At 40.6% G+C, this 26,286-nt stretch overlaps 1 protein-coding gene across 2 annotated transcripts in view; it reads left to right on the top strand.

Moving 5' to 3' along the window:
- Positions 1-26,286, top strand: part of MTUS2 (microtubule associated scaffold protein 2) — a 553,081-nt gene that overhangs the window by 19,023 nt on the left and 507,772 nt on the right. For both annotated transcript variants that reach the window (XM_057309483.1, XM_057309482.1), the window contains exon 2: positions 1,685-1,757. The gene's annotated coding sequence lies outside the window, so the exon portion shown is untranslated. The remainder of the gene's footprint in view (positions 1-1,684; positions 1,758-26,286) is intronic.

The raw sequence follows: 26,286 nt of genomic DNA, 5'->3' as shown, positions 1-26,286 counted from the left end.
CTCCAACTCAGAAGAAAATAGGTAAATGTAAAGAGTGTACATTTTTGTATCTAGGGTATTCACATGGCCTCTCTTCTGTTAGTTTGTAGTTCCAGTAGTGTTGTGTATGCCTGCATTACGTCCATAGTGGTGGGGGTGGCTGTAATGGTGGTGTGCTGGTGGTAGCGTTCACAGCAGTGGTGGGGTGTCATGGGAGTGCTGGCTGTGGTAGCTCCTAAGATGGATGGGTTACTGAATATGTTAGACAGAAGTAAGCTTTCGCTTCTTTCCATCCGGACTTGGACCTGTTTAATTTCCCCAGTGTTGTGTGATGCCCACCACCATGAAAGTACCGCGTTAGTGAGTGGGCAGCCCTTCTGCTTTCCTCCCCCTGCCTCTTGCTCCTCACTTACTCTGACACGCTTTCCCTTTGGCCTTCCCTTCTTAGAGATCTGTATTCTTACCATCACCTTTTGCCTTCCAGCCCTCAGCGTTCTCTCTGCCACATTTGTACTCTGGGAAAAGACTCTTAATGTTGCAAGGAGGAAGCTGAGAGGGGGTAGGCAGTAAATAGACTGGGTTTGGAAAAAACAATCTAGGAGGTACACTCAGGCCCTTCCAAATGCTGGAGGCAATTCACTTGTCATCTTTCAGGTTCCATGGATGTTAGGTTGTAATGGAAACTGTTAATGGCCAAACCACTGATGCTGCTTAGGAAAATGGCATGTGCTGAGCAATAGGTAGTTTTGAAGATTTAGTTGTTTTCCAGTCCTGTCATTTTTTTTTTTTGGCTTGGAAAAATGATGAAATTATCAGGTTTTGAGGTAAACGATGGTTGGATATCACCAATTTTATATGACTCAGCCTAAAAATAGCAGGCATTCTGTGACATCTACTGCGGTAGCATCTGGGAGGAAGATTTGTGTTTTTTCTACCATCTAAAACCAATCTTGCCGGACAAGTTGGAGAGGAAAGTAATTTTTGCTGGTTTTTTTTGAAATACAGTTTTATTATAGATTTAATTAATATTACTATTGTTAATAATGTGGGACTCATGGGGCGCCTGTGTGGCTAAATTGGTTGGGTATCTGACTTTTGGTCTCGGGTTGGGTCTTGATCTCAGGGTTGTGAGTTCGAGTCCTGCAATGGGCTCTGTGCTGGGCATAGAGCCACTTAAAAAAGTATTGTCAGACACATAGTTCTCTAGCTCTCTATTTTTTTCTGAATAAGAAGAAAATAAGAAGCATAACAGTATAAATTTGGTGCCATTTAAGAAAATTAGGACCTACCAAACACACAATTATTCATGCATCAGAGGTATTCTTCCCCTGACAAGAGCCAAGTCTCAAGTTCTTAAGATACTTCATTTATATGGTGTATTTAAGAATCAGTTTTCAGATCATTAACTACTTAAGGGATTAAGAAAGAAAGAAAATTGAAGTCATGTATTAATTGCGGATTAATCTGAAAATAATTTGAAGTATCTCTGAAATCTTAGACACAGTTAACGGAAAAATTGTGAGTTTGTGAAACAGCTCCACTTATGAAGAGCTTATTTGTGGTAAAATTACTGCATAGATCCGAGCACTCCTGAACTAACTTTATTTTTTCAGGGAGAAGCAGTATTACCACTGAAGTAACTGTTTATGCTTTCCTAAATCTGACTCCTTTCTTCTAAGTTTTCCTCTGTCTTTTGATTTTTAAGGTTTCCACACCTGGACTGTCAACTAGGGAAAATTGTCACCAATGGCAGTAAAACTCGTTTTCTGGGAGTCAAGGTGAGTTTATGTAACTCTTTATTGTTATTTCATTTGACTTGGGTCCCTGGCACTCAAAGGAAATAGCTGGTGTTAAATTTTTGGTAAATATTACCAATGAAAAAAGTCAATTAAAATGAATTTTGATATGGAAACTTACTTTAATTCTGCTTTTTAAAAAAATGTGAGGAATCTGAGGCCTCTGGGTGGCTCAGTCGGTTAAGCATCGGACTCTTGATTTTGGCTCAGGTCATGATCTCAAGGTCATGAGAGTGAGCCCTGTGTCAGGCTCTGTGCTCAGCACAGTGTCTGCTTGAGATTCTTTCTCTCCTTCTCCCTCTGTCCCTCCCCCTGCTCACACATGTTCTCTCTCTCCCAATAAATAAAATCTTTAAAAAATGTGAGGAATTTATTCAGATATTGATGAAACTTAAGTTCAAGCAACATGTTTGTTAATGATGTTAAATTTGAGGAATGTGTCTGTAACGGATATCTCTTTCCTAGCGGTAATTAATCTGGCACAAAAGGTTATCGTTTTATTGTTAACACGTGTTTAGTAACATCAGTTGACAGAAATAGGACAAGAGGATGCGGTTAGTACTTAGGGGCTTGCTTTGAGGAGAGGATGTGCTTGATAGCTGAACTTATTGAAAGAGAAAGCCCAGATTAGCAGGGAGGGGGGGAGTTAAAACAGTGCAAACAGAGTTTATGAAACCAAGAGCAGACGCTCTAGTGAACAGCCAAGACCATAGAAAGTTTAAAATGTTTGAGAGAAGCTTTTCTGAGGGCTGGTGCTGGCCCATATGGCATTTTGTGCAAATTAGACAAAGGCACCCCTTCTGTAGACATTTCACTTCCATCTGATGGAAAATCATTGAACTATACTGATTTTTAGAACAAGACACTTTCTTGCCATATGCTGGCAAATTGTAATATAAATAATCAAATTACTCATCTTTAAACCATCAATGTGGTAACAAAAATACACAGTTTTTGAAAGAGTGTATTTTTTTGGAAAGAGATGCTAATGATGCTATTGGTACCCCCTTAGATCTGGTGGACTTGAGTAGTGTACAACTTGAACAACTGCCAGGCTGGCTTTGCTTTGTTGGAATTCATTTCAGGGTAGACTCTAAGGAAGGGAAGCTTGTTATTAAAGCTGATCACTGGGGACAGAGGAGAGAAATAACAACGTGGGGGTATGGCTTTCACTGGATACTTGGGTGACATGGAAGAAACTTACCAGAAGGACAGTAGCTTCTGTGGGTTTGGAGGCCTCAAGGGGTAGCCTGAGCTTTTTAGGTGTAAAACTAGGAAAGGAAAACCTAAACTTTTATGTTTTTTTTTAAATTTTTATTATATTATGTTAGTCATCACACAGTACATCCCTGGTTTTTGATGTAAAGTTCCATGATTCATTAGTTGCGTATAGCACCCAGTGCACCATGCAATACGTGCCCTCCTTACTACCCATCACCAGCCTATCCCATTCCCCCATCCGCCTCCCCTCTGAAGCCCTCAGTTTGTTTCCCAGAGTCCATAGTCTCTCATGCTTCATTCCCCCTTCTGTTTACAATAAACTTTTATGTTTTAAATCAAATTTATGACTGAGTTCCTGCAATTTAGTGATAGAGAGTATGTACTTTCTGAGTCCCAACATGACTCAAGTGGGCTTTATTCTGTAGATTACCACTTCTGTGATGGTCATGTTCTCAAAGACTATTTAAACTTGAGTGTTTTTTCCCCCAGTTAAAGGGAGTTGGTTTCAAAATGTTGAGGGTGTTCAAAATGGATCGGTCTTCCCTACTTAACAGATTTTTATTATTTATTTATTTAAAAAATATTTTATTTCTTTATTGGTCAGAGAGAAGAGAGAGCGTGCGCATAAGCAGGGGAAGAGGCAGGCAGAGGGAGAAGCAGGCTCCCCGCTGAGCAAGGAACCCAGTGCAAGACCCTGGGCACATGACTTGAGCTGGAGGCAGACACTTAACAGACCGAGCCACCCAGGTGTCCCTAACAGATTTTTAAATTCATCTTCTGATGAGACAAAAAGCTGTTAAGTTGATGTTAATGGGTAGATATTGATTGATAAATACAGGGTAAGGAGGATACAGTGGTATTTTAGGGCAAGAGATAGGGCTGCAGGTAGAGAAGGTGGCTGATAACTTATGTGTTATTGAGGAAAAGAAGAACAGATATGGGAAGAAACTTAATGTGGTGTGGATAGATGGCAGTGGTTGTAGGAGTGGTCAGGATGGTGATGGCAGCCTGGGGGCGTCTGGTGGAGGGATGGCGGTAGCTGCCATGATGTTGACTCCTATGAGGGAGGAAATGAAAGGTGGAGAAGATACCAGGTCATGGAAACAAAATACATGGCCTGAGAGGAAGCTTTTTCTTCATTGGTGCTGATAATGGAATTGATTAGAGGGAAATCTAAGGAGCTCCTTTTTGTGGAATGCTAGCTAGTTTTCTTATTGTATCATCTCTCCATCCCTTCCTCCCCCAAAGGACACTACTTAGGTTAAGAATAAGGATAGAGTCCTCAGAGAGTCTTTATAATTCCAGCGAACTTTGATGTTTATTTCCCATACCCCTGCTCACAGCCCACTTTTCTTTTGCGTGTGTGTGCGTGTGCGTGTGCGTGTATGTGTATGGTGGGGGTTTGATACTCTGAATACAGAAGGAGAGGAACACATGATCCATTCAGAGAACCACTGAAGTGATTTAGGGGAAGAGGCCCTGGTATTATTTACCTCTGAAACCTTTCTTCCCCACTCCTGTCACACATACATGATCTAAGTTTTGAAGAAAGGTATTATGTGGATTTTTTTTTTTTAATGAGTGGAGGGAGCAGAAGGGAAATGTGTAAATGGATAAAGGAGCCTTTTATGAATTAGTACCCTCCTCCCCCAGGTAATTGCTTAGATGTCTGTTTTGCTTTGTGGATATTATGTCTGATTTTTTTCTTTGTTTTTAGAATAAGAAGGAAAGAGTGAGAGTAGGAAGATGTTTTGGGGTCTAATACTTGGCACCTGTGATATTAAGCTAATAAGTTCGTTGTTCCATTCCTTACCTTTCAGTAGGGAGAATGATATTTGCTGTTAGAAAATGGTGAACTAATGAATCATCGAGCCTTACATCGAAAACCGGGGATGTACTGTATGGTGACTAACATAATATAATAAAAAATCATAAAAAAAAAAAAAAAAAAGAAAATGGTGAGGAAGTCTTTGTGAAAACGCTAGCCCAACAAATGTTAAAATGACAACAGAATGATGTATTTGACAACAATGCAGCATTCTCATTGTCATTAATCTCCATAATTTTTGGATTAAAACCGTTTATCACTACATGATTCAAATAATTACCTTGATTATTTTAAATCAGAGATCCTTTATGTTGATTATATAAAGATGTACCTATTCTGCTGTAGGAGAGATTTGGACATAAAAGGAGCTTTTTAAAAAGGGACGTTAGCAGGTACTCATGTGATGGAGGTTGTTTTATTAGGTATCTAGTGCCATGTGCTTGATGCCTGCTTAATGGAGGAGAATCACTTGACAGTGTTTAAATGCTAATAACATGTGACACAGAGTGAGCGCTCCCTTGCTCTGGTGCTGTGCGAAGCCCACCACACTTGTTTTTCTCGTTTTCTCCTTAAGCACCCTGTGAAGATGCCCTCACCCTCATTTTCCAGCTGGGGTGTGCAGCCAGCCATGCCCTTCACCGTGACGTTTGCTGTTCTGCCCCTTTGGACACTGGACGAGATCCAGTAGACTCCTACCAGGGTTTTCCCTTTCTCAGAGTCCGGGTGTTTCAGACCAGCCTGCCTCAGCCCTCGCAAGATGAAGCCCGATAGCTTCATACACAGAATTGCTTTAAAATTGAGCAAACAGTTCTATCATTAGAGGGCACCAGCTGAACAAGGCCAGAGGAATCCTAAAAATAAATTTGCACCACATAATGAGATGTGAGGGAATTGTCGGTTACAATTTGTTTCCCAGAGACCTTAGAGATTTTTAAAGAATATGTGGGGAGTTTTTTCACCCCGCCAGAGAAGGTCCTGTGATTCTAAAATATTGAAATGTCAAATAAGACTGAAATATCCTCAGATTTTTGAGGATGTGAAGAAACTCAGCAGCGTGTGTGTCTTATTTTCTGCTTTAGCGTTATTTTGAGGAATGGATTAGAAGCCCCAGGGTCTTAGAGTCCATTATTTCAGGGAAGGTGAGGTTAATATTTTTCCACATCCGTCTTTTCCTTAGACAGAAAACACAGGAGAAGAGGAGGCCAGACACATTTAATATTTAAAACCATAGATCCGGAGCCCAGAATTTTAGGAAGTTGGTTGTTGGGGTGAAGAGAGGCAGTCAATAAATGGCACACAGTTGATCCCGTTAAGGTGATAGAAACCATGTAGGTTTCTTTGTTGTCTGTTGTTCTATGTGCACGAGACCACGCAGTTATCCATGCACAGCTCGCTCATGCTGTTAGATACATACCACTATCTGGCCTCTCCAGCTAGGAACTAACCCTGGGTTCTGTTTGAGGCGAGGCCAGATTTTATTAAACTAGGTCATCAGGGCACACACACAGGGGCCTGGATCACACTGGCACTGTGTCCCCTTTGGTAATTAAATGGGTAAGCACGCCAGTAGGCAAACGAAATGGCTTCCCTCCCGCTACTCGGGGCAGATAGCAGGGAGCCGGGTAATACCGGAACACGCGTCCAGTTAATGATGAATTACAACGGGGATCCTGGAAGAGTTCCTGTGATACTCACGTTATTTCAGATGAGTTCATTGTATTTAAAATCATCACAGAAATTAGAGAAGAATGAAAAATGGACGGGTTATTCAGATGTTTTAGCACATTTTAGTGCAATGTGGATTCCTCCTACCCCTTTCCTCTTGGAAACACTGAGAACCTGAGCTGTCATCAGCCATTTGGCAGGGATTTCCTGGGGCCGCAGCTTGGGACCTTGTGTAGAGAGATCAGCTGGAGACCCATTTCTTGTTCTTTTGAAAGTTGAGCTTGGTTCTGTCCAACGATAGGAGCATGAATTAAATGGCTTTTTAGAAACATGGCTTTTAAGATTTGCCTTTGCCTGCAAAGGATTTTGTATTTGACTTGTCATCATATTCTTATGATTATTATTCGTTGTACTTAGCGTCCTGATCTTTTAAAATGCTGTGTGTGTGTGTGTGTGTGTGTGTGTGTGTGTGTGTGTGTGTAATGTTCAGCTGCTAGGTTGAGGATATTCCTCTTTGATGCCAGGATGGGCAGAATGGCCTTTTCAGAAGTGGTTGTTGACCTGCGTAGGTTGGGAGCAGCCTCGGCCTCTGGGTGGCAGGGGAGCGGGGGTCTCCAGCATTTTCGGGGCTTGCCCCCGGAGGGCCTGTTCATCACTGGAATGTAAACTCCATGAGGGCTGGCGTTTGTTTGTTCGCTGCTCTTTTCCTGGTACCTCCAGCCCTGAACGTCTGATATGTGCTGGGCATTCAGTGAATGTTTGTATAATGAGTAAGTCAGCCTGGAAGCTGGCGGCCCTGGGAAGTGGGACCCTTCCTCCTCCGTCTCAGCGGAGATGCACATAGTCTTCTTGTTCTTTCCGCGGCAGAGACCTAGTGAGAGATCAAGGCAAGACTTGAGCTTCATTTAAGAAACTGGAGAGAAGCAATCCTTTACTTATGGCATAGAACTTACTCGGTGCAAGTACTGGCTTTGCAGGAGGGCCCCTGATGAATCAGATTCCTCTTTATGCTTTCTTCTATATAGCCAGCTTGTTGTGTTTGTCACTCAGAACCAGACAGGTCACGGACAAGCCATGACGAAGGATGCTGTGGAGTGTGGTGACGCTCTGGATCGTATCTTAGCATTTTGGAGTATGTGGCCTGACTTGCATTACAGTTTCCTTCCCTTAAAATGGGATAGCACCTGTCCTGTAGTTCTGGAAAGATCCAATGAGGTAACAAGGGAGAGCACCCAATAATGTTACAGTGCTGGGCACAAAGGAAATGCTGCGTTCTCTTCCAAGTAAGACCATGTTTAAAAGTCTCCTTTGAGAAGCTGACATTTCTAGACTTGTTAAACTTACATTTAAAAAAGTATATATATAGTTTTTCCCCAGCTCCTTTCTCAAAATAGGGCATCTTAAAGAGTCCTATACAGGAGTAGGGCTGTTCAAGTTATGATTTGTCACCAAGGAGCCTGTTTATACATTTACATAACTGTGCTGATCTGAACTAGTTTGTTAATGAACCAACATTCTTAAATGTGGAAGCCATGTGAGAGCAGACCATGGGGAAATCTAAACTAAGTTTTGAGGTCTACCAATCCAGGGCATCTTTCTCCTCAGAGTTTAATTTAGAGGAATAGTGATTTTCTGTAATAACTAAAATGCATGAAAGAATTAGATTGGAAACACTTGGCTAATTGTAAATTCTAAGATGTATTTCAGTTCACTGGAGCATTTTAACATCAGCCAAAATATACGGATATACTTCTGAGTCCGTCAAATCAGAAACTGTATATGTCCTTTCAATATTTTAGTTCTGTTCTCTCTTTTTTCCCCTCTTTCAAAGAAATTAAATTATCTGGGCAGTTTCATCCCCACAGACTATTACAAATGTGCAAATAATATGCCACTTATGGTGGACTTTTAATAGACTGCTTGTCAGAAGAACTCATGTTTTCTTCCGCTTCACGTAGAGGCAGTTCTTGTTACGCATTCAGAAAACAAAGCAGTCTTTCATTTATTAAGAAAACACACACTTAACAAAACCAATGAATTTTAATAGGAAAAGGGTATTAGGACTCGTCGTCTTCCTAAAAGGCAGATATAACAGAAGTGGTAGTCTGTGAAGCTCTTAGCTCTGTAGCACTCCAGCAATGCCTTGTGTGGGGTGCGTCCCTGTACCCCGTACTGTAGTTATTTACAATTACATGATTTCCTTACCGGACACTATGCTTCTCCACTGGTGTGATCTGTGTGTCGTTCACTCAGTGTTATTTGACACAGTGCCTTGCACATAATGGGTCTTTGTAAATATTTGGTGGATGAAGACATTGAGCAAAGCCCAGAGGGCTGGATTCATTGTTTGTGGTTCTCACCATTTAAGATCGGAATGGTGTGGAAGGGCTGATGTCCTTAGATACTGCGTGAGCCACTGCAGTGGACTGTATTTAGGATGGTGAGAGAAGTCTGCCAGCAGCTCAGCTTAAGGTAACTTTCTTGATGAAGTGGGGATATGCTGGAATAGGCATGAACAGGTTGGAGTTTCTGTAAATAGAGTCAATATCATTTGAATTTTTTGATGGCATTTTCATTCTCTTTGTTGGATCCAGTGCCAAGGAGAAGGTGGGGATGGGTGTGGAATCTATAGTTTTGCCTCTCAGAGAGAAGAGACAGGGGCATGGGAGCCCTGAGAGGGAAGAAGAACAGTGTGACTGGTCCAAGAGAAAAGGCAAAAGGACCCACTGTCAGGAAGGAGTCAGGAGACAGACTCAATAGGATATCAGGCCTAGGGTAGATTCTAGAAGACATTAAAGGTAACTTCTGAACTTCTGAGACTTTTAAGACTTCTTTTGATGTTGTCACCATCTTCCTTGTTTGTTATTTGCACTGTGTCTTCTGGCTTGTTATTGCTCTGGCAAATGTTAGGGAATTGGTAAGGAGTTGGGAGGGTGGTTTTGCAGGGCACGCCTCATTTCTTTCCCTACATGGCCTAATTCCTCCCTCTGCGCCATCTGAGGAAACCAGACAGCTGCCCTGAAGACCAGTGCCACTTTGGAGTTACACTTTCTAATGCCAGCTGGGCCCCTTATCACTCCCGCATCTGGATGTCCACTGTCTGCAAAGCTCAGCCTTGGGAGGAGAGTGGGAGTGAGAAGTACAGCCAGGCCTTCTCCCATGGCGGACACTGGCGTTTACTTACCTGGGCCTTCTGCCTTGGCGGGGCTCAGCCCTCGTATACTTGGCCAACCCATATGTAGACCTACCGGGGAATGCTCAGCAGAAATGCAGGGCCCTTTGCACACTCCTTATTTATCTACATTTCCTGCTACCTACTCTTTTTGTAGTTCAGGTATATAAGTATTTATCGAACGTCTGCTTTGTGATACTTACTATGCTAGATACTGCAAACACAAAAGAAATAAAATTCGGTTTCCATTTTCTAAGAATTTACAGACTGCTGGGATAGACCAATATGTAAACAATGATTTAGAGCAATGTTACAGGGGAATCATGGAGGTGAGACTCACAGGTCACCTTTCCTCCATTCTTCTTAAGCCTCTTACAGTTAGTATGTTTGGGGGTCAATCAGTATTGATTTGATATTGGTGTTTTATATCTGTCCTACTGTATGACAGCAGTTACTGTACTGAAAAATAATTATAGCTGCTTTAAGAACTATAAACATCAAAAGAAATAAATTGCACACAGTGGTATCTAGTCTGGCAGGACAAGAGACTAATACAGTTGACCCTTGAACATATGAGGGTTAGGGACGCTGATCCCCCTGTGCAGTTGAAAATCCACATGTAACTTTTGGTTTCCCCAAACTTAACTGCTAATAGCCTGCTCTTGACCAGAAGCTTTACTGATAACATAAACAGTTGATTAACTTATATTTTGTGTGTTATATGTGTTATATACTGTATTTTTGTAATAAAATAAGCCTGAGAAAAGAAATTGTTATTGAGGAAATCATAAGGAAAATACATTTACAGTGTGTGCTAGAAAAAATCCACACATAATCAACCTGTTCGGACCCATGTTGTTCAGAGTCAACTGTATCTTGGAAATATTTTCAGTAGAAGGGGGTGTGCTTGTTGAGTTTAAAGAGAATTGAATTAGAAGAGTCTTCTAGTTCTTAATTATCACTTGACAGTATTCTGATCCTTTTTTCTCCATCAATCTCTTTGCTATTGACAAAAGAATATTTTTAGCCCGAATGGTCTAGATCTCAATGGGGATATTTCTGCTGTCTCTCTCAGTGGACACTTGGCAATGTCTCGAGACACATTTGGTTGTCACGACTGGGAGTGCTATTGGCATCTAATGGGTAGAAGCCAGGGATGCTGCTTGTCATTCTATAACGCAAAGGACAGTCTCCCACAAAGGATTTTCTGACCCAAAATATCACTTGTGCCAAAGTGGCAAAATTCTGGTCTGAATGAATAGCCTATATTGCCCATATTCACTAGAGAGTTTTACAAGATCCCACATCCCATGTGCCCATAAAGATAGTTAAAAAGATGATTTTGAACAAAAGGGGGTTAGAAGGCTGCAGTGCATGTAGGATGGTTAGTAGCAATTTTTCACTGGTGACCGACCTCTTATTTAATTTGGCTTTTGCTGCATCTTTTTAAAAAGATAGCAAGCTTTCTTAAAAATGGAGGCATAATTGACGTATAATACTTGATGAGTTTCAGGTGTACAACATAGTGATATTTGTATACCTTGCAAAATGATTACCCTGATAAGTCTAGTTACCACCTGTCACCCTACAAAGTTAACACATTTATTGACTATATTCTCCATGCTATACATTAGTCTCCATGACTTACTTATTTTATATCTGGAAGTTTGTGTTTCTTGATCCCTTTCATTCATTTTGTATCCCCCCGCAAACCTCCCTATCCTCTGGCAACCACCAGTCTGTTCCCTGTATCTACGAGTCTCTATTTTGTTTTGTTTTGCTTTTTAGATTCCATATATGAATGAAATCATATGGTATTTGTGTTTCTCTGACTGACTTATTTCACTTAGTATAATGCCCTCATGTCCATCCATGTTGTTGTGAATGGCAAGATTTCATTCTTTTTATGGCCGAGTACATATATACCACACCTTCTTCATCCAATTCATCTGTTGATGGATATTTGAGTTGTCTTCAGATCTTGGTTTTAGTAAATAATGCTGCAGTGAACATAGGGGAGCACATATCTTCTTAAATTAGTGTTTTCATTTTCCTTGGATAGATACCCAGTAGTGGTGTTGCTGAGTCATGTGGCAGTTGTATTTTTAATTTTTTGAGGAACCTCCACACTGTTTTCCATAATAGCTGCATCAATTTACATTTTTTGGTAAATATTAAACATTTAATGTGTACCTATTAAGCAACACACTACTGCACAAGCAGTGGGCCAAATAAGAAATCAAACAGCAAATCAAAATGTCTCAAAACAAAAGAAAAAGAATATACAATATTCTGAAATCTATGGGATGCAGGAAAAGTGGATGTTAGCGTGAAATTTATGCTATAAATGCTTGTATTGAGAAAAAAAGTTCAAATAAACAATACTGCACCACAAGGAATAGAAAAAGAAGAAACTTAGCTGAAATTTAGTAGAGGATGGAAATAACAAAGAAAAATCAGACATATATAAAATAGAGACCAGAATCAACAATAACATAACATTGAAAGTAATGACCAGTTTAAAAAAAAAATTGGCAATGCTTTAACTACATTAACTAAGAAAAGAAGAGAGAAGGCTCAAAAATCAAAATGAGAAATTGAAGAGAAAACAATATAACAGATAACCACAGAAATAGTGTGATGACAGATTACTATAAACAATTATATACTAACAAATCAGACGACTTAGAAAAAAACCTACATATTTTCTAAAAACACACAAGTTACCATGATTGCATCATGTATCTTGAATCCAAGAAATAGGAAATCTTCTTAGACCAATAATTCTTATTATGAAAGTTGAATTAGGAATCAAAAATCTCCCAGCCCAGAAAGCACAAGACCACATGGTTTCATTGGTGAATTCTACCAAACATTTAAAAAAATAATTAGTAGTCTTTATCAAAATCTTAACAAATAATGGAATAGAGGGAACACATTCAAACTCATTCTATGAAGCCAGTACTACTCTGATTTCAAAGCAGGATAAAAACAATACAAGAACAATAAAGTCTACTTTGTCTTATGCAAGTATTGCTACTCTGACTTTCTTTTGACCTCCATTTGCATGATAAATGTTTCTCTACCCCCTCACTTTCAGTCTGCAGGTGTATTTAGGTCTAAGGTGAGTCTCTTGTAGGCAGTATATAGATGGGTCTTTTTTTTTTTTTTTTGATACTCCAGGTATTTTGATTGGAGCAGTTAGTCCATTTACAGTCAAAGTAATTATTGATAGATATGTATTTATTGCCATTTTATTACTTGTTTTGTTGTTGTTTCTGGAGATTTGCTCTGATCCTTTCTTGTCTTTGTTACTTTTGGTCTCTCTTTTGCATTCAAAGAGTCCCCTTTAGTATTTCTTGCAGGGCTGGTTTAATGGTCATGAGCTACGTTAGTCTTTGTCTGTCTGGGAAACTCTTTATCTCTCCCATTCTGAACAGGAGATAGATTGCTGGGATAGAGTATTCTTGGTTGCAGATTTTTCCAGTTCAGCATGTTGAGTATATCATGCCACTTCTTTCTGGCTTTCCAAGTTTCTGTTGAGAAATCTCCAGCTAGCCTTATGGGTTTTCCCTTGTAAGTTAAGGACTTCTTTTGTCTTCCAGCTTTTAAGATTTTACCTTCATAACTATATTCTGCAAATTTAATTATAATATGTTTTGGTGTTGGTTTGCTTTTGTTGATTTTGATGCAAGTTATCTGTGCCTCCTGGATCTGCATATCTGTTTCTGTCCCCAGATTAGGGAAGCTTTCTGCTATTATTTTTTGAAATAAATTTTCTGCCCCATTTTCTCTCTCTTCTTTTCCTGGGATTCCTATAATACAAATGTTATTACGGTTGATGAAGTCACTGAGTTCCCTAAGTCTATTCTCATGTTCGGTAATTCTTTCTCTCTTTTGTTCAGCTTTATTTTCCATTATTTTGTCTTCAAGCCACTAATTCATTCCTCTGCTTCTTCTGGCCTGTTGTTTACTGCATCAAGCCCGTTTCCAATCTTGTTTATTGCATTCTTCATCTCTCACTGATTTTTTTTTAAACTCTCTTATCTCTGTTGTAAGGGTTTCACCGATGTCTTCTTTTCTCAAGTCCAGTGAGTATCCTTATGATTGTTGCTTTAAATTCTCCATCAGGCAGGTTACTTATATCCATTTCACTTAGATCTCTGGACATAGCCTTATCTTGTTCTTTCATTTGGGATAAATTCCTCTGTCTTGGCATTTTATCTAAGTCTCTGCCTCTTTCTCTGTTAGAAAAGCCACTTATGTCTCCAGGTCCTGGAAGTAACAGTCTTATGAAGAAGAGGTCGTGTAGTGCTCAGGGCCTGGTGCTTCAGAGAGTGTCTCTGGTGTGTGCTTCTTGTGTTCTGCTGTTGTGTTTTGGTTGTTCCATCCTTCAGACCAGTTGTCTGCAGAGGTTCTCCTTGACTGTTATGGGCAGTGATTGGTCCCGGGCTTGAATGTGGCAAGTTTTAACTAGGTGTGCTCTGGTCTGCTTGTGAAATGAGACCTGACACCAACTCCATCAGAGCTGAGACCCAGCAGAACTCTCTGGTCTGGGCAGAGGCCTGTGCTGGTCTTCTGGGGAAGGAGCCTGCCACACTAGGACTAAGGTAAGCTTGATTGAGAAGGAAAGTTCTGCTAGAGTGCCAGGGAGTGGGGCTCAGCGTAAGCAGGTTAGGCAGCCAGTGTCAGCACTGTGCTGCTTACTGCAGCTGGCTCTGTGTTTATGCTGAGGGGCAGGGGAGGGAAATGCTGCCAGCCAGCTCCCCTGTTTCTGGAGATACGTCTCTGTGAATGTTGTCTCCCAGCGACACTCTCTGAGATGAGTAAATAATCTCCCCGCTGTGTTTCCCTGGTGTTCTTCAGATCACTGTTTCCATACTGTCTGCCCATCCCTCCCCCCAGTCCCCATCTCAGGTTGTTTGCCTGCCTCTCTCCAGGAGTAAGGCAGTATCCTTAGGGCTCTATCCCAGCCAAGCCTGCTGACCTTTAAAACTCCAGGCTTTAAGTCCTGCTGGTTGCAGGGACTCATGAAAATCAGCCCCCCTCATTTTCCCAGCCAGTGGCTTTGGGGAAATATTCCTCTTGTGTGTTCCTTTGTGTGCTCCTCTCTCTCTCACCCTTCTCCATGACCACAGGTCCCTCCCTTGTGCAGCACCTGTGATCTCTTTCTCCCCTAAACCACATCTCTGCACTTCCCTCAGTGTGGTCTCTTTTCTCCCTTTAGTTGTGGAGTTTGTTCTGTCTGTCTTCAGGCCAATTTCTGGGGTATTTAGGATGATTTGATAGTTATCTAGTTGTTTTCATGGGATGAGACAAACCTAGGGTCCTCCTACTTGACTGCCATCTTCTCTATTCCCACCAGTTTACATTGTTTACCAGTAATGCACAGGGTTCCCTTTTCTCCATATCCCTGCCAACACTTGTTTCTTGTCATTTTGATAATAGCCACTCTGACCAGTGTGAGTTGATACTCAGGCTTTTGATTTGAATTTCTCTAATGATTACTGGTGTTGAGCATCTTTTCATATACCTGTTGACCTGTCTTTTTTGGAAAAATGTCCATTCAGATCTTTTGCCCATTTTTTAAATTGGGTTGTTTGTTTTTTTGTTACTGAGTTGTATGAGTTCTTTGAATATTTTGAATATTAACCTCTTATTGGATACATGACTTACAAATGTCTTCTTCTCTTAAGTGGGCTTTCTCTTTTGTTGGTGGTGTCCTTCACCATGCAGATGCTTTTAATTAGATGCAGTACTATTTGTTTATTTTTGCATTTGTTTCCCTTGCCTTTGGAATCAGATTGAAAGAAATGACTAAGATCGGTGTCAAGGAGCTGACCGCCTATGTTTTCTTCTAGGAGTTCTATGGTTTCAGGTCTTACATTCAAGTGTTTAATTAATTAAAAAAAATTTTTTTTATTATGTTCAGCTAGCCAGCATATAGCACATCATTAGTTTTTGATGTAGTGTTCAACAATTCATTAGTTGTGTATAACACCCAGTGCTCATCACAACACGTGCCTGCCTTAATTTAATCAATTTTGAGTTAATTTTTACACATTGTATAAGATAATGGTCTAGTTTTCTATTGCGTATAGCTGTCTAGGTTTCCTCATACTATTTATTTTTTATTTTTTCAAGTATTTTATTTATTTGGGAGAGAGAGCACGCACACATGGGGTGAGCGGCAGAGGGAGAGGAAGAAGCAGACTCCCCACTGAGCAGGGAGCCCAACAGGCTCAATCCCAGGTCCCCGAGATCATGACCTGAACCGAAGGTAGACACTTAGCTGACTGAGCCACCCAGGTGCCCCTCCTCATACCGTTTATTGAAGAGATTGTCTTTTCTCCATTGTGTATTCCTTTTTTCCTTTGTTGAAAATTAACTGACCGTATATACTGGGGTTTATTTCTGGGCTGTCTCTTCTGTTCCATTGATCTACGTATCTGTTTTCATGTTTTGATTACTAGAGCTTTATAGTATGGTTTGCAGTCAGGCAGCATGATCCCTTTGGCTATGTTTTTATTTTTCAAGATTGTTTTGGCCATTTGTGGTCTTTCTGTGGTTCCATACAAATTTTAGAATTATGCATTTGATTTTTGTGAAAAATGACATTGGAACTTTGATAGGGATTGCATTAAATCTGTAGATTGCTTTGGGTATTGTGGACATTTGAACAATCCTGATTCTCCCAATCCATGAACACAAAATATCTTTGCATTTATTTGTGTCTTCTTCAATTTCTTTCATCAGTATTTTCTAGTTTTCACTGTACAGGTCTTTCACATCCTTGGTTAAATTTATTACTAAGTATTTTTTTCCTGCAATTGTAAATGAGATTGTTTTCTGTCTTTCCCTTTCTGATAGTTTGTTATTCATGTGTAGAAATGTAGATTTTTGCATATAATTTTGCATCTTGCAGTTTTACTGAATTCATTCATTAGTTCTAACTGTTTTTGGTGGAGTCTTTAGGTATTATAGTATAGTGCATAGTATATATATAATATAGCATTATACCTGCGAATAGTGACGGTTTTCTTCCCTCCTTTCCAGTTTGGATGACTTTCATTTCCTTTTGTCCTACTTGCTGTGGCTAGGGTTTCTGATACTATGTTGAAAAAAAACTTTTCACTCTTGAGCATATTAGCTGTGGGCTTTTCATATATGACCTTTATTATGTTTAGGTGCATTTCCTCTATACCCACTTTGTTGAGAGTTTTTATCATGAATGGATGCTGAATTTTGTCATCTACTGAGTTGGTCATATTATTTTTATCTTTTATTTTGTTAAATTGGTGTGTCATATTGATTGATTTGCAGATGTCAAACCATCCTTCCATCCCTGGAATAAATATCACTCAATCATGGTGTCCTTTTTAATGTATTGTTGAATTTGGTTTGCTAACATTTTGTTGAGGATTTTCTATCTATATTCATCAGGGATATTGGTCTGAAATTTTCTTTTTTTGTGGTGTCCTTGTCTGGTTTTGGTATCAGGGCAATGCTGCCTTCATAAAATAGTTTTGGATGCTTTACCTCTTCTTCTGTTTTTTGGAAGATTTTGAGAAAGGTATGTATTAAATCTTTTTTGAATGTTTGAATTCACCAGTGAGGTCATCTGGTTGTGGACCTTTTGTTTGTTGGGAGGTTTTTGATTACTGATTCAGTCTCCTTACAAGTAATCAGTCTATTCAGATTTTCTATTTCTTCCTGATTTAGTCCTGGAAGATTGTAAGTTTCCAGGAATTTATCCATTTCTTATAGATTGTCCAGTTTGTTGATGTGTACTTTTTCATAGCAGTGTCCTATAATTCTTTGTATTTCTGTGGTATCAGTTGTAACTTCTCTTTCATTCTGATTTTATTTGAGCCCTCTCTCTTTTCTGCTTGTTGAAGCTAGCTAAAGGTTTGCTTATTTTATGTATTTTTTCAGTGAATCAGTTCTTAGATTCATTGTTCTTTTCTCTTGTCTTTTCAGTCTCTATTTCATTTATTTCTGCTCTAATCTTTATCATTTTATTTCTTCTGCTAACTTTGGGTTTTGTTTTTCCTTTTTTAGTTCCTTTTGGTATACAGTTAAATTGTTGGAGATTTCTCTTGTTTCTTGAGGTAGGCCTCTATTGCTATAAGTTTCCTAACTAGAACCACTTTTGCTGCATCCCACAGATTTTGGTGCATTGCATTTCTGTTTTCGTTTGTCCTTAGGTGTTTTGTGATTTCTCCTTTGGTTTACTCTACGATCCAGTAGTTGTTCTGTAACATGTTGCTTAATCTCCATGTATTCATAGTTTTTCCAGTTTGTCTTGTAACTGATTTCTAGTTTTATACCATGTGGTTGGAAAAGATGTTTTACATGACTTCAGTATTCTTGAATTTGTTGAGACTTGTTTTGTGGCCTAACATGATCTCTCCTGGAGAGTACCCCATGTGCACTTGAGAAGAATGTGTATTTTGCTGCTTTAGAATGGAATGTCATGTTATCTGTTATGTCCTTCTGTCCTGATGTGTCGCTTAAGGTCTTAACAAGCTTGCTTTTATTAATTAAATCATAAGATAAATTGTTTGATTATTGATTAGCGTATTTCGGAGAACATAACAAATATATCCCTGGTGTCTAGCACAGACCCCGTAACATAGTACAATTAATATGCATTTGTTGGTTGAATGCATGAATGCATTATTGCGTATGTTCCTGGAGGTAATAGCATTTTATTTGTTTTCTAAATGCTCTTTTTGTATGTTCATGGGTAGCTAAATGGAGGATGTGCTGCCAAGGTTGACAAAAGTCATTTCAAAGATTCAAAGCGAGTGTTAAGTCAGTAACGTAAGACACCTGGCTCTCGCAAGGGGGAGAAACTAGAAAGTCACTGACTCTAATATCAGCTTGTTTGGAAAGCTGAACAGGCAGAAAGCACAGCCGAAGTTCACAAAAGCCCACTTGGTCTAGAGCCACAGAGGAATATGGTACAATCAAACAGCTGTACCAAAAAGCCAGCTCAACACAGACCTATCGTAGGAAAACAAGTAGGCATAATACAGAGTCCCTAGAGGAAATAGAAACTCAGCTTAATGGTAGTGCTACCATCGGCCAGGGATGCAGACTGATCGAATGAGAGCAAGCTCAGAAAGCCCCTGCCATGCCTCAAGGCCACCATCTGTGCTGGTTCTGCTGGGAAAAGCTCCTTCCAGTGCCTCTCTCACATGTTTTCCTGGATGAATCCTCTGCTCCAGCCACATTTCCCTGCTTATTCTCCAAACATGCCTCATGCTGCCTCTACCTGGTTTTGCTTACCACGTTCTTCTGTCCAGAGTGTCATTTTCGTGCCCTTTTCTACTTTTTTTTTTCAAGACTCAGCCCAAGTTCTGTACCTTTTGTGAAATCCTTTCCAAGTTTCTCTGCATTGTAAAATTTTAACCATTTGAGTAAAAATGAGTCCCATATCTCTTCATTCCTCCAAATTCAGGAAACAACTTGCAGTCATGGTTTATGATCAGGACTTAAAGGGGACAGCCATCAGCCCATTGCATGTGGAATGTGAATCTCAGACTGAGGAGGTGGGGAGAGATAAGGAGATCACAAGGAGGACTCCAATCTATCGAAACCTCAGGTGTTTAGAAAGACATTAACTGGAGAGAAATTCATCTTGTTATGGTCATTGAAGCAGGAGTAAGAACAGGAAAGCATCCCCCTTCTATCCAGCAGGGACCCATTGGATGAATGCCCGCCAGGCAAGCGACTTTTGGCCAGAGTCTGTGCCCAGCACCCTGCCTGCTGGCTTAAGATCTTAGTGAAGGCTTTCACAGTCCCTACCTGGACAAAGAAGGGGTGCCAAGTGCTTTTAGCTTGTCTTGCAAACTCCAGACAAAAATGTAAATGCTGTCCTAATATTAGGCGAGGTAATTTCCCCTATGGACAGGACCCTGTTCTAGCTTTTGGATACAGGTGGAAATCAGCCAGTCCTTGTTTCCTCAGGGTCCAGGTACAACATGGAAGGCACGGATAGCTCTCGCTGTGCCCTGGTCTTGGCTGTAAGCTCAAGGAGCGAAGCCACGCTTTGCTAATTGGCCAGAGCCAACCCCACCAGACTCAGTACTCCTGTCAGGATCACCAGGGACCCTCTCTCCCCAGCAGGTTTAGCTAGGAATTTAGCAATATTGGAAAGAATTCCCAACAGCAGTGGGTTTGATCACCTCTATTTAGAGGAGCAGTATTAAAGACATAAATTGCCCAGAGGGTGTGCTTAACAGTAAAATGTGAAGCAGTAGTAGGGAGAAGAGACTTGTAAAAATGAAGTTGAATTTTGCTACAGAGAACTTTCATTCTTTGTGCAGCATTTCTTAGGGATGTCTAAACCATCCCCGAGGTCGGTCTTTAGACAGTTGATTCATTTTACAGCAAAATCTCAGACAGATACATTAAAATTAAACCTCATGCTGGGTGTTAAAATTTCATTATCAAACCTGTCCTTATTACAAGTACTTGTTTTCCATTCACATGAGACCATTGGGTAGAGAAAATTTACCTTGATTTTTGTATTCAGAATATTCAGTTGCCTGTTTACCATGGTTTCGTTTATTTCTGGATGTAAATTTCCCCTTTTTGTGTGCAGCTGAGTGTATCTCTCAGTTGCCAAAGAGGAGAGAAATATCGCTATTAAATGCAACGATCATTTATTTGCAAGTTAAAACATATTCTGAAAAGGATGAAAGCTTATTCTTGCCTGAAGCTTGTTTGTTCTGTAAGAGCTGCGAGGTGTCTCTGAGGGTTGTTTCAATGTTGTGTTTTTCCTGTGTCTTAGCAGTAAAGTATATTCCTGTTCCAGCAGAAGCCTTTACTTAATGTTGGTGTAGGAAGTAGAGAAGGTGAGGAAATGTATCTGGAATGGACCTATGAGAAATAAGAAACCCGTAGCACTTGTGTGATTTACCTGCAGGGCTAGTGATTTTGGAAGATTCTGAACTGTATTTTTAAATACCATTATGCAAGCACATGCATTTGCATATTGATATTGATGGAATTCATCTTAAATGACCAAGTATACCGGAAGCCTTTGGGTTGATTCTGATCTACAAGAAAGGAAATCAGACTGCTTGTTTCATAAACGTTATCAACACCCCCCGTGTGTGCGCGCGCGTGTGTGTGTGTTAGATAATTTGGAAAATATTCATTGAGTGATTCCTATGTATTGGGTACTATGCATATGTCATGGATACAAATGTAAATATGGTATATATGATATGGTCCTTGCCTTCCAGGAGCTTAGAGTCTAGGAGGAGATGTAAGGAGCAGTTGCTGTGGTACAGGTAAAAAAGGGCTCTAACCAGGGGCCCGAAGTATATTTAATTCTGGAAATGCTTCTTAAGATAGATTGTACATCACAGAAAGAGAATTTGGTGGAGAAATATGTATTTACTTGGAAGGGGCTTGTGCATGTGAGGAGCCCTCTGACGCTTCCGCCCCTGTGCACGGAAAGCGTCCGCAGGGCCTGGAAGCCCCTAAGGAGGACCGGGTGCCCATCTTTGAGCCTTGGGCCCTGCTTCCCTAAGGAGCCAGATGGTGGGTGTCCGTCATTTGTACTCTGCTCCTCTAAGTGTCTTCTCCATGCTGAAGCCAGAGTGAGCCTTCGGAGCTTCATTCAGACATCACTGCTTTGCTTACAGCTCTCCACTGGCTTGCCGTCACCCCGGGGCTTCACCCCCTCACCTACTGGCCTCCTTGCTGTTCAAGCGTAGCAGTCACTTTCCTGCCCCAGTTTGCCTGTGTTGTCCCTGCTGCTTGCAGGGTTCCTCCCCCAGGTAGAGTACGCCGCTTGCTCCAAGGGGCCTCAGAAGGGCCCGGCCTCACCGTGCCATCTGTAGCACCCCCACATTCTCTGCCCTCTCTAGTCTGACTTCTTCTCCTCTGAACATTGTTCCTCCACCACCGAGTGCTTTGTTTGTGTGCCTCAACTGCCGTGTAAGCTCTGTGAGGAAGTCCTGTGCTCTGCCCTGTTCCCAGCTCCTCGGGTGGGATCTGGCTCATACGAGGTACTCAGTAAATATCTGTTCGATGAAAGAGTGAAGTACCTTCAGGTAATGGAGAAGCATGGTTTGGGGATAGTAGTTGGGAGGTTTGTCCTCATTGGCCTGTGAAAAATGAAATTAAAATGTGGGCTTCCAAGTACTTTAAAAGGCTATAAGTATATTTGTTTCTGAGCAACACAAGTTTAGGAGATTTCTGAATTCTTGGGAAAAAATTTCCCTGCCAGCTATCTATGGACAGGCAGTGGCAGATTATCTGAAAGAGGTCTGATTTTGTGTTGTAATTAACACCTGAATTAAATGCTTTGTTGTTTCAAATACTTTGTTTGGATTTAGTTGGAAGTTTTAAAAGTAGAAGAGGGAAGGAGAAGTTCAAAGCGTGTGTGTGTGTGTGTGTGTGTGTGTGTGTGTGTGTGGAGTGTAATTTTAAAGGGTTAAAAAATCCTATATAAAATATTTTGTTTTACTAAATATGCATTTGTTAAACTATTGAACATGCATTTGATCATGAAGGCAGCAACGCTGACCGTGAAAATGATTTCGTTTTTTTATGAAAATTTTTTATTATGTTAGTCACCATACAGTACATACCAAGTTTTTGATGTAAAGGTCCATGATTCATTAGTTGCGTATAACACCCAGTGCACCATGCAATACGTGCCCTCCTTACTACCCATCACCAGCCTATCCCAGAAGCCCTCCCCCCCCCGAAGCCCTCAGTTTGTTTCCCAGAGTCCATAGTCTCTCATGCTTCATTCCCCCTTCTGTTTACCCCCCCTTCCTTCTTCCCTTTCTTCTCCTACCGATCTTCCTACTTCTTATGTTCCATAAATGAGTGAAACCATATGATAATTGTCTCTCTCTGCTTGACTTATTTCGCTTAATACCAGGCTAAATTAAGTACTGATTTCGTTTTTTATATTCTTGCAGGAATACACAGAGCCTCTTCTCTCATGGGCTGTGTCCAGAGTGGGTGCCATGGGGAGGCCTGTAAAATTCCTTTGGGGATAGAGGATGGGACAGAAACTAAGCTTCTTTATATTTTGCTTTAAGGGTGGACACACACACGTTCACTTGGTCATCTGTAATGTTCTGAACTGAGATATGCAGGGGGAGCAGTGGGAGGTCATGTCTGTCTGGAAGAGAAAGGGAGACACTTCACACCCTTGTCCCTTTTGCAGGCTGTGTGTGCAGGGTTAAGTAGATTTACAAATTACATTATCCACTTTTAACTAAATTAACCTTCACGAAATAGGTAAGTGGCTTAAAAAACAGAAATCGACCATGATATTAACAAGTGAAAGAGGAAAGGAAGGGCAAGAAAATGGCAGAATTGATACTGTTTCTACTACTCCTTGCATGAGGACTTCCTTAACCAACTAAAAAGTAATAATGACCTAATCCTATTGGACAAGACTTTGGCCAAAAATTCAAAATAATCAAGATTATTCAAATGAGGATTTTTACCTGTTATTGCAGCAATGTAGCTTGTCCTAATTAGATAGTATGTCTTATCCTGTTAGTTACTGGTCAGAATACATGTATACAATTTATACATGTATATAATTAAATGTGTGTATACGTGCAATATATAAATAAGTATACACTGTTGGGGGATGTGTGCTCAAAGTGTCTTTCTGTTAGGGGTGTCTACCCAGGAAAATTTCCTGTCCACAGTTCAAGGGGCATGCTATTTAAAGTGTGGTCATGGGAACATTTTAGAAATGCAGAATCTTAGACCTCCACGTCAGACCTCCAGAATGAAAATATGCATCTCAACAAGATTTTTAGGTGATTTGTGTATACATTGTAGTTTGGGAAATGCTGGTTTAGGGCATTTTTATAACATACTGCTTCTGTGCTTTTGAAATCAGGGAGTGATTCCCCCCACATAAGAAATTGTAGAATTAGGAAAGTCTTTTTTTTTTTTTAATTGAGATACAAATGACATATAACATTATATTGGTTTCAGGTGCATAACATAATAATTTCATATTTATGTTGTGAAATGATCACCACAACAAGTCTGTTTAATATCCATCATCACACATAGTTATAATTCTTTTCCTTGTGATCCGAACTTTTAAGATCTGTCCTAGAAATTTTCAAATATACCATACAGTGTTATTAACTATAGTCATCATCTTGTACATTACATTATCAGGACTTACTTAACAGGAAGTTTGTACCTTTTGACCCTCTTTACCCATTTTGCCTACCTCCCTACCCCTGCTCTGGCAACCACCAGTATGTTTTGTGTATTTGTGAGTTTTTAAAAAATATTCCCCATGTAATTGAGATCATATGATATTTGTCTTTCTCTGACGTATTTCACTTAGCATAATGTCCTCAAGATTCACCCATATTGTTGCAGATAGCAAGATTTCCTTCGTTTTTAATGGCTGAAAAATATTTCTGTGTGTGTGTCTATACCACATCTTTTTTTTGAAAAGATTTATTTATTCACTTGAGAGAGAGAGAGAACACACGCACATGTGCGCACACATGAATGGGAGGGAGGGGTAAAGGCAGAAGGAGAGAAGCTTCTGCAGACCCCCTGCTGAGCGCGGAGCCCAGTGCAGCGCTTGACCTCATGACCCTGAGATCATGACCTGAGCCGAAATCAAGAGTCTCACGCTTAGACACTTGAGCCACGCAGGTGTCCCTGTGCCACATCTTCTTCACCCATTCCTCCGTCAGTGGGCACTTAGGAACTTCCATGTTTTAGCTATTGTAAATAATGCTGCAGTGAGCATGGGGGTTCATTAATCTTTTTGGGTGTAGTGTTTTTGTTTCCTTTGTTTAAATACCCAGAATTGGAATTGCTAGGTCATATGGTAGTTCTATTTTTAATTTCTCTTTTTTAAAAAATGAAATATATAGTTGACCCTTTTTAACTTTGGGAGGAACTTCTTTTTTTTTTTTTTTTTTTAAAGATTTTATTTATTTATTCGACAGAGATAGAGACAGCCAGCGAGAGAGGGAACACAAGCAGGGGGAGTGGGAGAGGAAGAAGCAGGCTCATAGCGGAGGAGCCTGACGTGGGGCTCGATCCCATAACGCCGGGATCACGCCCTGAGCCGAAGGCAGACGCTTAACCGCTGTGCCACCCAGGCGCCCCTGGGAGGAACTTCTATACTATTTCCCATAGTGGCTGCACCAGTTTACCTCCCCACCAGCAGTATGTGAGGGTTCCCTTTTCTCCACATCCTTGCCAGCACTTTTTTTGTCTTTTTGATAACAGCAATTCTACCAGAAGTGAGGGGCTGTCTCATTGTGGTTTTGATTTGCATGTGCCGGATGATGAGTGCTACTAAGCACCACAGTCTGGTTTAATCTTTGTTCTGTCACTTACGAACTTGACTTTAGGCAGCTTGCTGAACCTTTGAGGCCCTGTATCCACGTCTGTAAAGTAGATGTGGCCTCCTAGGTATTTGTCAGGATTGCGTGTATAGGAGGCGCGAAGAGGAGTCCCTCCTTCCTCCCCTCTGCCTCCTTAGTCTGTGAACCCACTGAAGGAGGGAAAGCTAATCTTTATATTTCCCAGCACAAAGGTCTTTATAAACTTTTTGCTCATGTACCTCCTAAAAGAATTTGGAAAAACCACATATACCCTCACGTTTTTAAACGTGATGAGCACTGGGTGTTATGCGCAACTGACAAATCACTGAACTCTGCGTCTGAAACTAATGATGTACTGTATGTTGGCTAACTGAATTTAAATAAAAACAATAAAGGTGAACATAAGGAAGTTTGATCATAAGCTTAAAAAGTTGCGAAGAAATCCTTAGGTTCTTGTAAATATTGATATTTTAAAATAAAACTGGTTACATCACTCTCTTCAATCTAGCTACTGGAATAAAATTACCAGGTAATTCCGTAGATTCTCCATGAGGGTTGGTGCATGGGAAGAGGCAGTTCATCTCTTCTCCTTCCTTCCCACCTTTTCTCCCTCCCTCTCTTTCCCTCCCTCCCTCCCTTCTCTTCCTTTCTCTCTGTCTCTCTCTGCCTCTCACCCTCACAGACTTTGGGGGCATCGATGGCTCCTTCTTCCAGTCTTCCACTGAGTGGGCTCACGGTTCTGACTCCCTCCAGGGGGTGCTGGCCCCAAGCTGTGGTCTGGCCAAGGCGGCTCTTCTTGTTTCTTCAGTGCAGGCTGGTGGTGGCTTCCAGCCGTGGCTTCCCTGTCCTGCTCCACAGTTCCCTTAGTTGCTCAGCAGCTCTTGTATCTGTGTGACCTGTTCCCTGAATGGGTTCCCTCTGCAGCAAATATTTAAAGTGGATTCTGTTTTCCTGCGGCTAATACGCCAGAAGATTTTAAAGCCCAAATCAGTGCACTGTAGAAAGATTCAGGGTATGTGAAGGGTGTGCTTTTTCTTAAAAAAAAAAAAAAAAAAAAAACAACAAAACAGAACAAGGGCACTTGTGAGGACAAAAGATGTTCCCAGGTAGAACAATTTGGTGGAAAAGTACAACGAGAAGATAAGGATGCATGAACCGATTCCTTCTAAGTGAGTATCCTTGAAAAGTCCTTGTGGGCCCCAGTTTGGAGAATGGAGCCTTGCAAAGCCAGACACAGTGCATACAGCTGGCATTACAGCG

This window comes from Ursus arctos, unplaced genomic scaffold (assembly GCF_023065955.2).
Source record: "Ursus arctos isolate Adak ecotype North America unplaced genomic scaffold, UrsArc2.0 scaffold_10, whole genome shotgun sequence".
NCBI lineage: Eukaryota > Metazoa > Chordata > Mammalia > Carnivora > Ursidae > Ursus > Ursus arctos.
Note: the sequence above shows the minus strand (reverse complement) of the source record. Positions and strands in the feature narration are given on the sequence as shown.